We start from the raw sequence: 15,243 nt of genomic DNA, 5'->3' as shown, positions 1-15,243 counted from the left end.
ATTGCTAGCAATGATTTCCCAACCAGCTCCCTCATGATCACCTACATAGTTCCGCAAAGACCAATCCTTGTCCCCCTCCTCTTCCCCATCAACATGTCGCCTCTTGGTGACATCATCTGTAGATATGGGGTCAACTTCCACATGTACGCTAACAACAGCCAGCTATATCCCTCCACCACCTCCTTTAGCCACATGATCATGTCCATGCTGTCAGATTGCCAGTCTGACATTAAGTCGTGGATGAGCCAGAATTTCCTACAGTTGAACATCGGGTAGAACAAAAGCCACCGTTTTCGCCCCCCACCAAAAGCTGCGCATCTGTGCCATCAACTTACCTGGCTCATTTGCTCAGGCTGAACCAGACTGTGTGCAACATCAGTTGTTCCGTTCAACCCAGGGCTTAGCTTTAAACCTCATATCCTATCCACTACCAAGACCACTAACTTCCAACTCCATAACATTGCTCATCCCTGCCTCTACTGATGCTGCTGAAACCCTTTGCCATGGCTTCATCACTTCTAAACTCGACTTCTCTTTGGTAGCCTCCCATCATCCATAAACTCTAAATCGTCCAAAACTCCACTGTCCATACCTTGTCCTGTACTAAGCCCTGCTTGTCCACAATCCCCATCCTCACTGAACTACATAGGGTCCCTATTCCCCATCAGATCGACATTAATTCCTTGTTTCTCATCTACAAATATCTTCCCCAGACTTATGTGCCTCCCGCATCCTCCAGTCCTCTGACTCTAGACTGCAGTGCACCCCCTTCTCCCTCCTCTCCCCCTTGGGTGCCTGAATCTTCAGCTACCTCAGCCCTAATTTTTAGAACTCCCTCCCCAAATCTCTGGACCTGTCTACTACTCTCCCCAGCTTTAAAATGCCTTCTCTTTGACCAGGCTTTTAGTCATCTCTCAACTCCCTTACAAAAGCTCAACAACTCCCTCTTTAGTCTTCTGCGAAGCACCATGGGACATTTTTCTACTTTGAAGATGCTATATAAACCCACAAGTTGTTTTTGTTGGTGTTGATATGATGTGTGAATTCTCATGCATAAGGCAGTAAAGGAATATATCTTCCCCGACACATTATGGGTAAGTAATTAAGATTGAAAGTATTCCTCCAGTGATTATAACCTTTTGGGGCCGATTTTCCTGGTCTCTCCAGCCCTAGCACTGGACAAACTAAAGTTCAGGCACAGGCCTAGCTCCACTCTCTGGGGATTCCCCAGAAATTCATTTCTCCAGGCCTCTACTCCTTTGTCCTGACCTTTGCGCCTGAGAATTAGGCATTCCCTGCAGTCAAAGGTCAGCAAAATCAGGCCCAAAATCCCCTATATATGTAGCGATTGTTTAATAATTGAAACCCTCCGTATGAATTGCATAAGACCCACAGAAGAAGATTTCGTCTATGTGCTTTGTGTAAATTGTAAATGTTCTCTTTATAAATGTCTTCAGAATTTTATTACATGTTGCGCATTGAAGAAATGTTCCCTCATAGGGTTCCATAATCAGGCCTGAGGTGCTATGCAGCTGGAGGGTAGAAGCTTTTGAAAACCGTTTGGTCTGCTGCTCTTCAAGTCAGTATAATTGGTAACTGTGAAGGCAGAAAAATCAAATCAAACTCATGGCAGTCTTTTTGATTAATGAGTTACAGTATGCAGCTAAGACAATCTCTCTCACACACCAAGGATGGCACCGGTTGGTGTGGGAAGGATAAAAATGTTTAAAACACTCAGATAAATTTCATAAACCTTGTGAAATTTTCATTCTGTCAGCTGGAGGTGGGAATCATTTCTGACGATACATTGAGGGTGAAATTATAACATTGAACATTTAGGAAAAGCAAATTAGTACCTCGCTGTGGTGGCAGCAGTTAAACACAGTCTGCTGTCTTATCATTTATTCATGGTATATTAGCTAGTAATTTAATGCCAACTGAAAAGGCTGTCAGTGCATTCTCAGAGATAAATGACACACAATTATCCTGTCCCCAGAGAGAGCTCCATCGCCGATCAGCAAATCCAACACAAGGCATAACGTGGCAAGGAGGGAGAGATGTGCTTCTCCTCCTCAGTCAAACTGGCCAAGATTACAGGGAATCTGAAACTTCAGTAAGGATCACTTTTCAACCATTTCCTATCTTCAAAAAGTCAGCTGATGTTTCTCATCATCTCCTGATTGAAACAACAGTTGAGATAAAAGAGCTTGGATTGTGTGTTAATTTCTGTGTGTTTTTCTCTTGAATGTCATACAGCATTTCTATGTTGCTGAATGCCAAACTCTGTAAGGCAATAAACCGAGTCATAATACTGTTCGTGTTTAACTCCCTCAGCACTGAATTTCCACAAAACCTTAATCAGAAGATGGTTTGGTCATTGTACAACATTTGGAGAAACACTTTTCTCTAAATTTGCAACGCTCAGGATATTTAGAGGAATATCCTGCCGCACACACTAATTGTTCAATGTTACCATTCTTACAACTCCCCGTGGAGCATTACACTAAAAGCTGATTTTTAATTCCCATCTGGCTCTGGATGGTCCACTTAGGATGATAATTAAGGCTTGTCATGTGGGTTTGAATTTGGTTTTGGAGCATTTGAATTTCAAATATTTGCAAAACCAAATACAAATAAAATCCAAACCTAAAGTTAAACAGCAGTACGCAACTCAAAATAGTAGCAATTACTAAACTTAAGTAAGGTTACAGAACATTTTGCCTTATAATAAAATCAGGGAAAACAAGCAATGTCCTTTAGGGTTGCACACCATTGATTGAAAAGATAAATACCCTTTAGGAATCCACCTCATACATGATGCACTAGGCCGCTAGCAATTGGATAGATTCATAACATCAACAAAGTCACATACATCCCTACACAACAAAACAGATAGACATTGCGTCCAAGAGGTCAATTATCCCTCATCCAACTAGCGTTCAGACAAAAGCATCACATTCACAAAGCTACACAAATGGGGTGAATTCCCACAGCTCTTCCACCAAAGTTATGGCGGACCAGCAGGATAACTGCCGTGGGAATTCACCCCCAAAATGTCACATCTACTAGGTCACATTCCTCACCATCCTTCCCTCCTCCCCACCGCCCCCCCCGACCCCCACACACATAATCCAGTATATATGTGTTTGCGAGAGATGATGCAGAAACTCCACCAATGCCAATATTGTCAGATGTTTCCTTGAATTAAATAGAAAGTTTAGGCTGAAGGAATATAAAAATGGGTCTCTCCCTATCTCTTTCTCTGTATTTGTGTTTGCACAAAACATTCTTTCCCTGGGGTTGAAATCACACAGTTGGATATTAATAACAAACTCGTTAACAGGTCCGTATGAGATTCCTTTGGCTGCTGTATAATGAAGGCATTAACTTGTTCATCTTCATTAAAACACAAGGCAAAAAAAATTAATATCAATGCACTAATATGCTCATTACTAATACTGCACAGTGCAATTTTGACCCCAGAGAGCGAGAGAGAGAGAACATTGTGCTAACCAAAATGCAGAGAGAAACCGAGATGGACACAGGTATAGAGAGGATACCAAATACTGTTACAATCCATTGTGCTTTCATTGTAAAGGACTGGGAGAAGGAAAGACAGAAAAAGTCAAAGGCTGGTGAGAGAGCAGGAGACATGCAATGAAAATATTAGAAAGTCATTACTTTTTCTTAAATAGACTTCCATCCATCGTGACGTCACTTTTGGGAACATGAGTGGAGGGATCCGGGATTTGACTGGATCCTATACAGTCAGTGGTAAGTATGCCTGTATGATGCAGGGGTATTTGCTGCACAGAGCTGTATGTGAACTCCACAATGCCCTATTCAAATAAGAATCAATCCCAGACAGATCAATTGCCATTTAGATATTGGGTCCACCAGCAAGGGAGCAGCATGAAGCCAAACAGGAGCCTTTTAAGCCTTCAACCAGATCAGTCACCCCCACCCCCAGTTAAGCAGCAAGCTTTTCCTGAGATCCTGCCAGGTTCATGGGACAGGTACCCCAGTTATGCTATTACTGGTGTGAGTGCCCCCCCCCTTATTATTTAAATGACTCTTCCCCGGGATTTGGGACAGGGTCAAGGTGAGTTAAATTGGGGTGATCGGAAGTCTCACCATGCTGCACATCTGTTGCTAGAATGAAGTTTCAGGAATCTCCAGGCTAAATTCCTTAACTGATTTTGTTTTTTTAACTTTATACCCAAAGAATAATATAGGGCCAATTTTTCACGGCCTTGCCAATGGGTCAAGTCTTTGCTGGCAAGGACAAGGGCTAGAAAATCTCATACGTCCAATTCAAGGTGTGCGCCATTTCACAATGCCTGGTTTAATGCAAAAAAAAGGGTGTTCTATTAGTGCTTAAATATCTCATTAACATATTTATATTCATAAAATCAGAACCCAGAGCATATATCTCCCCAATATAAGATGGGCACATGGAAGTCCTCTGATCTGGTCTGCTCAGCTCGGCGACTTAAAGGGAAGTAACAGTTTCAGTTACTGTTATAAGTTTTTTTTTTGCATTTTCTAATTGCATTTTGCTGAATTTTGGTGGTTAATCGGTTTTTCTGGGTAGTCCCCATTATTGTTTTTTTCTTGCCAATATTTTTCTTCATCACTCTTGCTGCTGTCATTTAAATTGAACCATGCAAAGTAGTGACAATGGGAGTTCCTCTGGAGGTTCCAAATGCACTGCATGATTTAGAGGAGGAAGAAGAGCTCATGAGAGGCAGTAGGTGCATCAACATTTTGTCCGTACCAGTTAATGCTCTGGTATCTGTTTATAGAGCCCTCCACACATGACTGGAAGTGTTAGAGACCTATCTTGCTGCCTTCATTTTACAAAACAGGCTGTCACAGAGATGTACCATCTGCTGCAGGATGACCTACACACAACACCTGAAATGGTGATGGCTCCTCCCACAGAATTGAGGTAACCATAGCATGAAGCTTTCATCCTTCGAAGCTTCCCCAGAGGACATCGACCACATCAGGCAGTCTGCAGTGCAAACTTATATCTGGCTAGAGACAACACCTGTTCTGTGGAAATGAGGCAACGAATGGATACGGGTCAGAGCATTCATCAGCTGGCTAGGTTTTATTGAGTAGGGGACTGTGAGTCAGGCTAATGACTTGTCCATGTAAAAGTGCCTTTTGTTATGGAAACAATCCGGACAGAAGAGGGGTCTGTTACAGACTTGCAAATATAAACATCAACTGTGGAAACTTATCGATTCTTGCAACATCAGATAGTTAACTTCCAAGATAGGTGAATTCCTTGACTGCATTCAATTCAGTTTTGCCAATGTGATCGATGGTCTAACACATAGCTTCCCAGGAGCTGGTTGATTATTAATTCAGTCTTCTTCAGACTAATAGTAAACCCGTAGCTGCTTGCAGACACTGGGCAGCAGCAGTGTCTCATAATCCCATAGCGAGAAAGTACCACAGGTGCTCACTCAGCTCACTTGGACTTATTCGCCTCAGTAATGTGAGGTTCAGTGACTGGAAAGCCTATCACTTGGACTGGCTCACGTCAGTACCAAGGAGCATGAGTATCAGAATCACCTGTCACTCAGACTCATTTGTTGCATTAGGCTGAGCACCAGATCTGCTTATTACTTAGACTTGCTCACTTCAAAAGGCAAAATTGTGTATTAGGGCTGAGTATCCGAGCTGCCTGTCACTGAGTCCCATTTATTTCAGCTGAGTTAAGCTGAGTACAAAGGCAATGCTCAACTCATTCCATGAGCTCAATTTTAAAACCGAGCCAGGAAGGGGTTTGGGGTCAAATTGCAGATGGGAAAAAACCCGGAAGTACGGGTTTCCCGGACACCTTTACAATTTTGACATAAGGACGTCTTTTTTTTTTGTCGGTTTCCCATCCGACTGACCGGCCTGATTGACAGGGAGACCAGCCAGGGAGAGAACGTGTTCAGGTAAGTCTGCAGGTAAGTCTTTGTTTGTATGGATGGGGGGGGGGGAGCACGGGGGGCATGGGTGGGCATAGGTTGACATGGGGTCGTGAGACATGGGGGGGGAAATCGGGGGTCATCGCGGGGGTCTGCGATCATTGAAGGGGAGGATCGGGGGTTGGGGGTGGGAAGATCGGAGTGGGAGGGGGGGATCAGGGTCGGGAGAGGATCGGGGTTGGTGATCGGGGGTCCGCAATTGGGGGTCGGGTGTCCGCAATCGTTGGGGGGGGGGGGGGGTTCGGTGCGGATAGGCTTGTTGGGCCTGGGGGTAGCGCGCCTGCTCCTCCGGGCCCACAAGCTGTGCCTTTCTAGGCACCTGTTAGTCTCAGGCCTTCTCGCCTACTTTCACGAGGCGTAAAACAGAAGGCCCGGGAATCCTGGCCCCCCAGGTTTGGAATCGAGAAGTCCAGAAAAATGGAGGCCCGAAGCCTCCTTGAAACGTTTTAAGGCCCGACCCGCCTCCTGGGAGCGGGTTGGTCACCAGCCCCTTTTCCCGCCCCAGTGAAAACCGGAAATGGGCGGGTTGGAGGCGGGTCTGAAATGGTGGCAATCTTCAACGCCCCACCACCTCCAACCCACTTGTTTTTCACTTTTAAAATTGAGCCCCATATCTCTGCCACTTCCCAGATCACCAAGAATATATTGTCTTCTGCCCGGGGCCGGATTTCAGATGGTCAATGTCACACACTGTCACACTTTCCTCAGTGGAAAATGATGTGAGACGGTCAGCATCCCAAATCATCAGACCCTCGAGGCTATAGAGGATTGCAAAATCGGAACAGTGACAGAAAAGGAAGAAATTGACAAACAGATTTTTAATAATCAAGAAAATGAGGATACAAAGAATCAGAGTGGCTATTTGGACTTCAAACAATTGGCGTTCCCTATATAGGACACTGCACTGCATTAGCCAATAACTGATTCTGAATTTACGGTCAATGACTATCACACCACAGCATTCTGCAACACCTGTGAGGATTCAGTGCACTTTCCTTGCACTGCCTGGGATACAACTGTGAAGCAATCTAAAACCATTAGAAGGATACAACCTCAGGCATTAAAGTTCAGGTTACCAAGTGAGAGACACTTTGAAATTGTTAGAGATGGCCGGAAACCCATAAACAAAGATGACATACAAAAGCCACACTCACTCCAACAGTAACACACCAGAATTTTATACAGCTTGAGGTCGGTACATTGTGTATAACTGTAACATGGGTTCTATTTTTATTAATGACAAAGATTTTTTTAAGTGCATGTTTGCTCCACGAGATGAGAGATGACAGATTGGAAAGTGAATTTTACACTTTGTACCAAGGGACAACAACAACACTTTTAAGTCTGCGATGGCACTGGTCATATGCTTCAGTTCTCCTTGCTGCGTGCTTCAGATTACAGTCCTGACCGTGCAGCGTACCTTTCAAAGGGATTAGATCAGGAAAGAGTCCTGGCATCATTTGGCATTGCTTGGTACCCCTATTCTCATTGTTGTTGAAGAACCTTTGGGCCCCACTGAGGACTAGGGATGTGAGAACTCCCAGCATTGGGAGTCCCTGCCCCTCCTGCACTGATAGTCTTGTTTGAGGTGGGTGTTAGCTCTGCCCTCAACAAGACTGATGGGAGCTTTGACGTGAGGCTGGGATCTGGAGTATATTCTGCTGCATTCCCTCCAGTCTTACTGCAGGAGTGCACGAGAATGACCATAGATTTTCAAACCCAAAAACTTTTATTAATACTTTTTTGCCATTTAGCAGTGCTATTCACCTGCTACTTGAACCATTATTATCTGACAGCTGAGTAATCTCTTTTTAAATCCTTCCTATGGGCTGTTGGCTGCACATTTCATTCTGAAGATGTTCTTGTTTTCTATCACTTCATAATATGTCACAGCAACATAAAATGTCATATTTCATTGCCATCAGAAGTTAATCTAACATGTCAACACAAAAACAGCAAAAAAAATCAGGGATATCAGCCCGTGAAGCTCTGTTTTACTGCTTGGTGTCCAGATCACAGTTGGAGCACAACATAGTAATGCAGAGGGACAGTTTGCAGTTAGACCAACTCACTGGAGCCCCTACACGCTGCGGCATACAGTGGCAGGATGTGGGATCGTTCAAGTGACTCCTCACAATTACCGATCTCAATGATGCCACCAAGTGTAAACTATTCACTGCCACGGTGTCAAAGTGAAAACTGGAGTGGGCGTGTTCATTTCTGATCAACCAGTTCAGAATGGCATTGCTGAGGTTTCGGAGCGGCTTGCCTGCTCACTCTCTTAGCCAGAGCTGGTATATTGGAGGGGGGGGGGAGGAGAGCATAAAGAGGGTAAGGTAATGAAAAGCAAAGTGTCAGAAAAAGAAAATTAAAAATGGTGGCATGACATCTGATAGGGGTGATGTCATATCATGGTGAGTGGAGCAATCAATGAGTTACAGTCAGACAACAGCTCTTTTCAAATTTAGAATACATTCTAAAGATGTTGGAAGGTAAAGGCCGATTCTGCAGTCGGGACAAAAATTGTGCACCAGTGCTGGTTAAATGGAGGTCTGGACCCACCAAATTCCATTAGGGAGGATCAGGAGGCCACGGCCCAATCATATCAGCACCCATCGAGCACTCAACCCCAAATACATCCACTTCAGGGGAACTACACAGGGGGAGTCAGGAGGGAGAACCAGGTGAAGCATTGAACATCAATGAGGAGGAACAATTGGGCATAACAGCAGATGACTAAAACTAGGAGGAAGTGTGGGTTGAGGCCATTCGGGCAGCTTTGATAGACTCATGGATCCATAGCTTTCAGGGGCTGCACACAGAGTTGCACTCATTATTTAGCAAAAGCTCTCCATACAGCCGTTTGGGAATTTTCAGAGCTCCCTGAATGGAATGTTAAAGAACATACAGCAGGACTGCTTCAACATCTGTGCAGATATTCAAGAAGGTTTTGAGAATTTCCAGAGCACCATGAGTGAATGGCAACATCTGGGCGAAATGCAGGGAGAGATCCCAAGGATACAAAGCCCAAGAGCCGGTACATTTTTCCACAGGGGTTCTCTGGAAGATCGTCAGAAACCCTGGAGCTAAAAGTAAATGGCTATTTACTCCGTTTGCTGAAGTTAAAGCTGGAGATCGGGAGAACTACCAGGGAAATTCCATCCCACTATGCCTGTCACTGTTGAAGCCTTGGGCTCAAGCATAGAGGAGGCTCTTACTTCTGGTCTACAAGGCTAAGGGATGGTTTGAGAGCACCTTGATGGCAAGCTTCATGCTCTTTAGTGATACCAAAGGTCTGTCCCATACGGATCCCTGGTCGTTTGCAAAGGGCAGCCAGCAGATGGGGTATGGCAGGAGGAGAGGCAGATGAGGACTTTACCTCTCAGGAAGACCCATCCACCCCTCCTAGCGGGTGCCTTGGAGGAGTTCAGAAGAGACAGGCAGGGCACAGAAGCAGCCAATCCACACAGACGTCGAGGCACTGGTAGGAATAGCAGGACCATCTCATGGCCCAGAAGAAACATGGCATTTGCCATGAGTGAGTCACAGTGTTTCCATAAAGGAGCAGCAGTGTGTCACCATGATTGTTCCTCCCATTGAGCAAGAGATTGGCAAATGGTCAATACATACCTTACAATTTCACCAAGGGAAAGCATCAGCGAAGGAAATATTGATTCAGGGACACACATGTGGAATGGTAAAATAAAATGATTGCAGTTTCCTTGGAATGTTTGATGATAATTTGTTGGCCATAGGGAACATGTGATTGTTGGTTATGGGGGGAATATATATGGATGGTAGTGAAGGAAAGGGGGGGATTTGACTCAGTATATTGGTACAGGAAGAATGAAGTACAAAGAAGCCCACACAACTGTTCTTGCAGATCTCCTTTTAACTAAAAGTCTGGACAATCAGTCCAGAATACACAGTCCAGACGATCATCTCATTGAAACATAAAATTCTGTCTGGGCTAGACAGACTGGATGCAGGGAGGATGTTTCCCCTGGCTGGGGGGTCCAGAATGAGGGGTCACAGTCTCAGGATACAGGGTAGGACATTTAGGACTGAGATGAGGAGAAATATCTTTACTCAGAGGATGGTGAACCTGTGGAATTCTCTACCACAGAAGGCTGTGGAGGCCAAGTTACTGAATATATTTAAGATGGAGCTAGATAGATTTCTAGACACAAAAGGCATCAAGGGGTATGGGGAGAGAGTGGGAATATGGTATTGAGATAGAGGATCAGCCATTAAATGGCGGAGCAGGCTCGAAGAGCCGAATGGCCTACTCCTGCTCCTATTTTCTATGTTTCTATGTAGTCAGACCTTGTCGCTGTCTGACCGTGCATCAGCCAAGCCATTTCTCTTTCCTTCTCTTGCACCTCCTCTTTTTCTTCCTCCTCTATAAGCAAGGATGCAGGCTCATCTTTCAGCCCTTCTGGTTGCAGCAGTTCCGCTCTCCTTATGGTGAAGTTGCGTCAAGCTAAGCAAACCCATATTATGTTTGATACTTTCTCAGGGCAGTAAAGTAGGACCCCACCTGATTATGTTCAGACATCAGAAGCGTTGCTTCAACATCCCGATGGTATATTTCATGAGAATTAGGACAAAGGCAAGAGCCTCACTGTATATTCTTTCGCAGTTGGTGTGGGGGTTCTGGACTGGCATCAGTAGCCAGAGCAACAAGGATTATCCCTGGTCTCCCAGCAGCCACCAGTCCATTTGACCTACCCCTTTAAATAGTGTGGTCGCACTGTCACCTGGTGGAAGATGAAAGCATCATGACTGCTCCCAGGGTACCCTGCAGTATTTGTTTGTGATGATGGTCTGAGCCCACCTGCCATTTGATCAAACAAAATTCTTTTCAATTCATGTAAACCAGAGTTTGTTGCATGGTGTCCTGCTGGGTTCCATCAATGATACCTTGCACACTTGGGAACCCAATTACCTGGTAGAAGTGCTGAGCTTTCTCCAGTTGTTCCCTCCTTTCCACAAACCCACAAATCTCTGGCAAACGAGGCAGCAACATACAGACCACTGACTATTCTGACATGTCACCAGTAGGTGGTTTGAAATGAGCGATAGCATAAATTTCAATGCAATGGTGACTTTAACTGCTACATGTAGGGATAGTTCTTTGCTGGATGCCATCTGAAGCCCAGGCTCTAGTAGATGGCACAGTCAATGACTGCCCCCTTCTGAGTCTTGGACAGTCAAGACGAGTCTCTTACGACACACTGAAGTAATTGTGTCTATAGCAAAATCCCTGGGCTGCCTTCAGGTGACTGCCAGGTCCCTGCCGTATAAGCGGACATGCCTCTCTTCCCTCCGCAGGAATTCCTCTTCCTCCTTCAAATCCAGACAGCCATTGGCAGGTCAGTTAAAATTCTCACCCTTGTTTTCAAATCTTTCCATGGCCTCGCCTCTCCCTATCTCTGTAACCTCCTCCAGCCCTACAACCCTCCTTCGTGCTCCTCCAATTCAGGCGTTTTGCACATCCCCAATCTTAATCGCATCACCATTGGCAGCCGTGCCTTCAGCTGCCTAGGCCCTAAGCTCTGGAATTCCCTCCATAAACCTCTCCACCTCTCTACCTCTCTCTCCTTCTTTAAGACGCTACTTAGAACCTACCTCTTTGACCAAGCTTTTAGTTACCTATCCCAATATCTCCTTACGTGGCTCAGTGTCAACTTTTGTTTGATAACGTTCCTGTGAAGCGCCTTGGGACATTTTACTACATTAAGGGCACTAAATAAATGCAAACTGCTGTTGTTGTTATTGTCGTTGTTGTCGTCGTCGTCGTCGTCGTCATTGTCAGTGGGCCACTCACGATCAGCTCTGCTGTAGGAGGTGTGCGCCATAAGGAGAGCTGGATTGAGCAACAAGCAGCAGGCAAAATAAAACACGAGTAATAACGTACAAAGTTCAGTAGTTAAGCCAACACCAGAGGTCAGAATGCAGACTTCGCAGACAGATATGGAGACCCAGCTTTGAGTGGTGGAATCCCTCAATGACAAGCTCGCAGCCTCCAAGCTCCCAGCGACGCAGGGGCTCTACGAGTTATTTGCGACGCTGTGAAACAGCGCGGGGATTCCAGAGTGGGATCACTTTGCATCAATTAATATAACTTTCAAAGGACCAATGAGGCTAGTGCACCCACAAAGTGGAGCCTCAAAACCTTTAAAAACTTTTGCTTCAGCGGAATGGGGAGTTGTGTGCTGAGTGCACTGATGCCAACCTGCTGATTCCACGGACTGCGCTGGCACATGCTGGCACATGGTGCTGCCCGAGCTCACCTCCACGGAATCAGTTCTTCAGTGAAGGGGAACACCAGTTCATAAGGCCGATTAGATACCTTGTTTTTGACAATATGTCTACCAGTGTACAAATCAGCATTCTACGTTTCTGGCCAACATTCATTCATTGACAGTTTAACAGGAGTTCTCAGGGGCTTTTTTTTGCCTAATTCTTTCGGGGGAGAGACTGATCTTTTCGTTATTGAATTTAAATGGTGTGCTCAACACAACTGGGTGAAATACAATTATTCAGATACAGAAGCCAGACTATTAATCCATGCAGCAGTCCACAAACCTTTCTAAAATTAAACTCCACAATATGTGTAATTAGGCATGCTTCACTTCACATGCATTCAACCAAAGTCATCTAAATCATGCATGTGAAGACCCCGGGTTTATCGTCACCCCTTTTTCCCCACAGCTAATGCAGGGCCAGTGAACTGTAAAAATGCTAGAGCAGCAAAATCTTTGACTTGATGGGTGTAATAGAATAGAGCGGTCGGGAGCTAAATTCAATAGCGCCCGATAACAGGCGCAAAATGATGGGCGCGCCAGAAGAGCGAGGCCCAAGGACTGTCATAAATTGATGCTCAGGCCTCATTGAAACAAATGCGGTGAGTTGTGGGTGCCAATCAGTCCTTCAAATTTCGTCCAGCTCCAACACAGGTAAGTCCGGGTGGGGAAGAAGTCAATAAGAGGGGAGGAGCGAGCGAGGGAGGACCAGCAGTGGCCTGCAGTAATAATGTGGAGGCAGGAAGAGTGCACCTGTCCATCCTGGCTACACATTAAGGTAAGTTAAAAAAAAACTTACCTGCCAATTTCTTCCGCAGCTGTTTAAGGACCCCTGGGTAGGCTGCTACAGAGCCTGTAAAACTCGTCAGAGCTTTCACAGCGCAAGCTCCAACTAGTCTCAATGAATTTCCTAAAAATGATGCAGGACCCTCATTTCAATATTGAAATGAAGCCTGTACTTATTTCAGGCAGGCCTCCTAAAACAGGACCTTGACAAATTTAGCGGTGGCCTGAAAACACGTGCAAATTGGGCGTGGGCCCACTGCACGCCTGTAAACTGGGAGCAACGATGTTGAAATTAGGCCCCATTGAGCCTAGAATTGTTTATCTAATTAAATCCTAAATTTTTCCCAGTAATCTATTGTTTGAAAACAGAAGCTGCTTATTTATCCAGTTAGTCAATCACTGTTTCCCACGCAGTTCCTCCCCAGTGACCAGCTTCATAGGTTTTCAACCTATTATAATCAGTAGAACTAGCATAGGGCAATGACAGATTCAAAACTGTAATACAGGAAAATAGGGAAAGTGACATCTTTAAAATATCTCAGCATTTGTAACTGTCAACAGAAAGGAAGCAGAACAAAAATGATTACTGCTAATTAGTGTAAAGATTGCTTCACTTGAACCATTACTAATAGCCAGAGTGCATGCTCGAGTAGGCTAGGCTCATGTCTGGCATAGGGGACTTCAAACTCATTAAATCGGCTGTCGCTGTCCCCTATTTAAGTACAAAGCCTATTCAATCATACACTATAGCTCAATAGCACCATATCTGAGGACAGTTTTGTGTTCAGAAATCATCCTCACTGAGATCAAACTCTTAGGATGCTTAATAGTCAGAGTACAGAGACTTTCATCCTTTCTGTCTGAACTGGATTGGAATATAAAGCCCTAGAGGAGAGTAGGCAGTGTCTAGCTTACTGTATTATCACCAGAGCAAGGAAATCTTCTCTCCCACTGTCTGAATTGGATTAAACCACAGGTCTCGGGCAGAAAGGGCCACTGAACTCACTGAAATGACATCAGAGAAACTAAACCTTCACGGCCTCTTTCTAAATTGGATTAGAACTCAGACCCCAGAGTAGAATAGACAGCATCTGGCACCATGTTCATTGTACAAAACTGCTTTGAAAATCTGCTGCTTTCCAGATTTTATTCCTCTGGTAATAAAATTGGCCCTTTATAGTGCAGGTTAGTTTTGACAGCAGATGGAACAAAAGAGGTGCTAAAAAAACAAGGCTGCCACCAACCTGACCAGTCAAGACCTTTCCACTCTGCCACCACCAATAGTCCAGTGGTTTTGTCCACATTCGCTGTCACTAAGCTTCTTCGATGATGGGAAAAATTTTGAGGCAAGAGAAAAATTATAAGCCTGCGAACTGTAGCAGATGCCAGCCATTGCTCAGTGGTAGTACGCTTGCCTCTGAGTCAAACGGTTGTGGGTTTAAGACCCACACCAGAGACTTGAGCACATAATCTAGGATGTGCAGTACTGAGGGAGTGCTGCACTGTTGGAGGTGCCATCTTTCAGATCAGATGTTAAACCGAGGCCTTGTTTGCCCGCTCAGGTCAACGTAAATAATCCCATGGTACTATTCGAATCTGTTGCTGTCCTGGCCAACATTTATCCCTCACTCAACACCAGTAAAAAAAACACATTATCTGGTCACTTATCTTACTGCTGTTTATGGAACCCTACTGCGTGCATATTGGCTGATGTGCTTGCCGGCATTTCAAAAAAAAACTTCATTGGCTGTGGGCTGTGAAGTGCTTTGGGACATCCTGAGGATGTCAAAGGTGGTACATAAATGCAAGTTCTTCCTTTCTTACGTGCACACTATACACTGTTACTGGGAGGTTCCACGATGCCCAATATGAAATGGAGCCTGGGTTATAGGGGGTAGGGCCAAGGGCAGTAATTCTCAACACTAGTAGCTACCGCACCCTCGGCCTGCCGAGGACATGATGTAAAATCAGAGGTCGGTATGCCGAGAAAGAAGAGGCCTCCACCGTTCTTTGCGGCTCCAGGCTGGAATTGGGGCCTGGAGCCCTGACGATCAGAGTTACTTTTTTTTTATTTGCATTTTAAAAAATATTTGTCCTGTGCAAAGGGGGATGCCTTTGTTTCAGGGGCAAGGTGCAGGGGAAACCTGGCACCTTCGCCC

At 45.1% G+C, this 15,243-nt stretch overlaps 1 long non-coding RNA gene across 1 annotated transcript in view; it reads left to right on the top strand.

The window, feature by feature from the left end:
* The window catches only part of LOC137324974 (uncharacterized), a 39,392-nt gene extending 37,278 nt beyond the window's left edge, over positions 1-2,114 (top strand). The window contains exon 3 of the long non-coding RNA XR_010963760.1: positions 1,997-2,114. This is a non-coding gene — a long non-coding RNA (uncharacterized lncRNA). The remainder of the gene's footprint in view (positions 1-1,996) is intronic.
* The last annotated feature ends 13,129 nt before the right edge of the window (positions 2,115-15,243 follow it).

Source organism: Heptranchias perlo, chromosome 9 (genome assembly GCF_035084215.1).
Source record: "Heptranchias perlo isolate sHepPer1 chromosome 9, sHepPer1.hap1, whole genome shotgun sequence".
In the NCBI taxonomy this organism is placed as follows: Eukaryota; Metazoa; Chordata; class Chondrichthyes; order Hexanchiformes; family Hexanchidae; genus Heptranchias; species Heptranchias perlo.
Note: the sequence above shows the minus strand (reverse complement) of the source record. Positions and strands in the feature narration are given on the sequence as shown.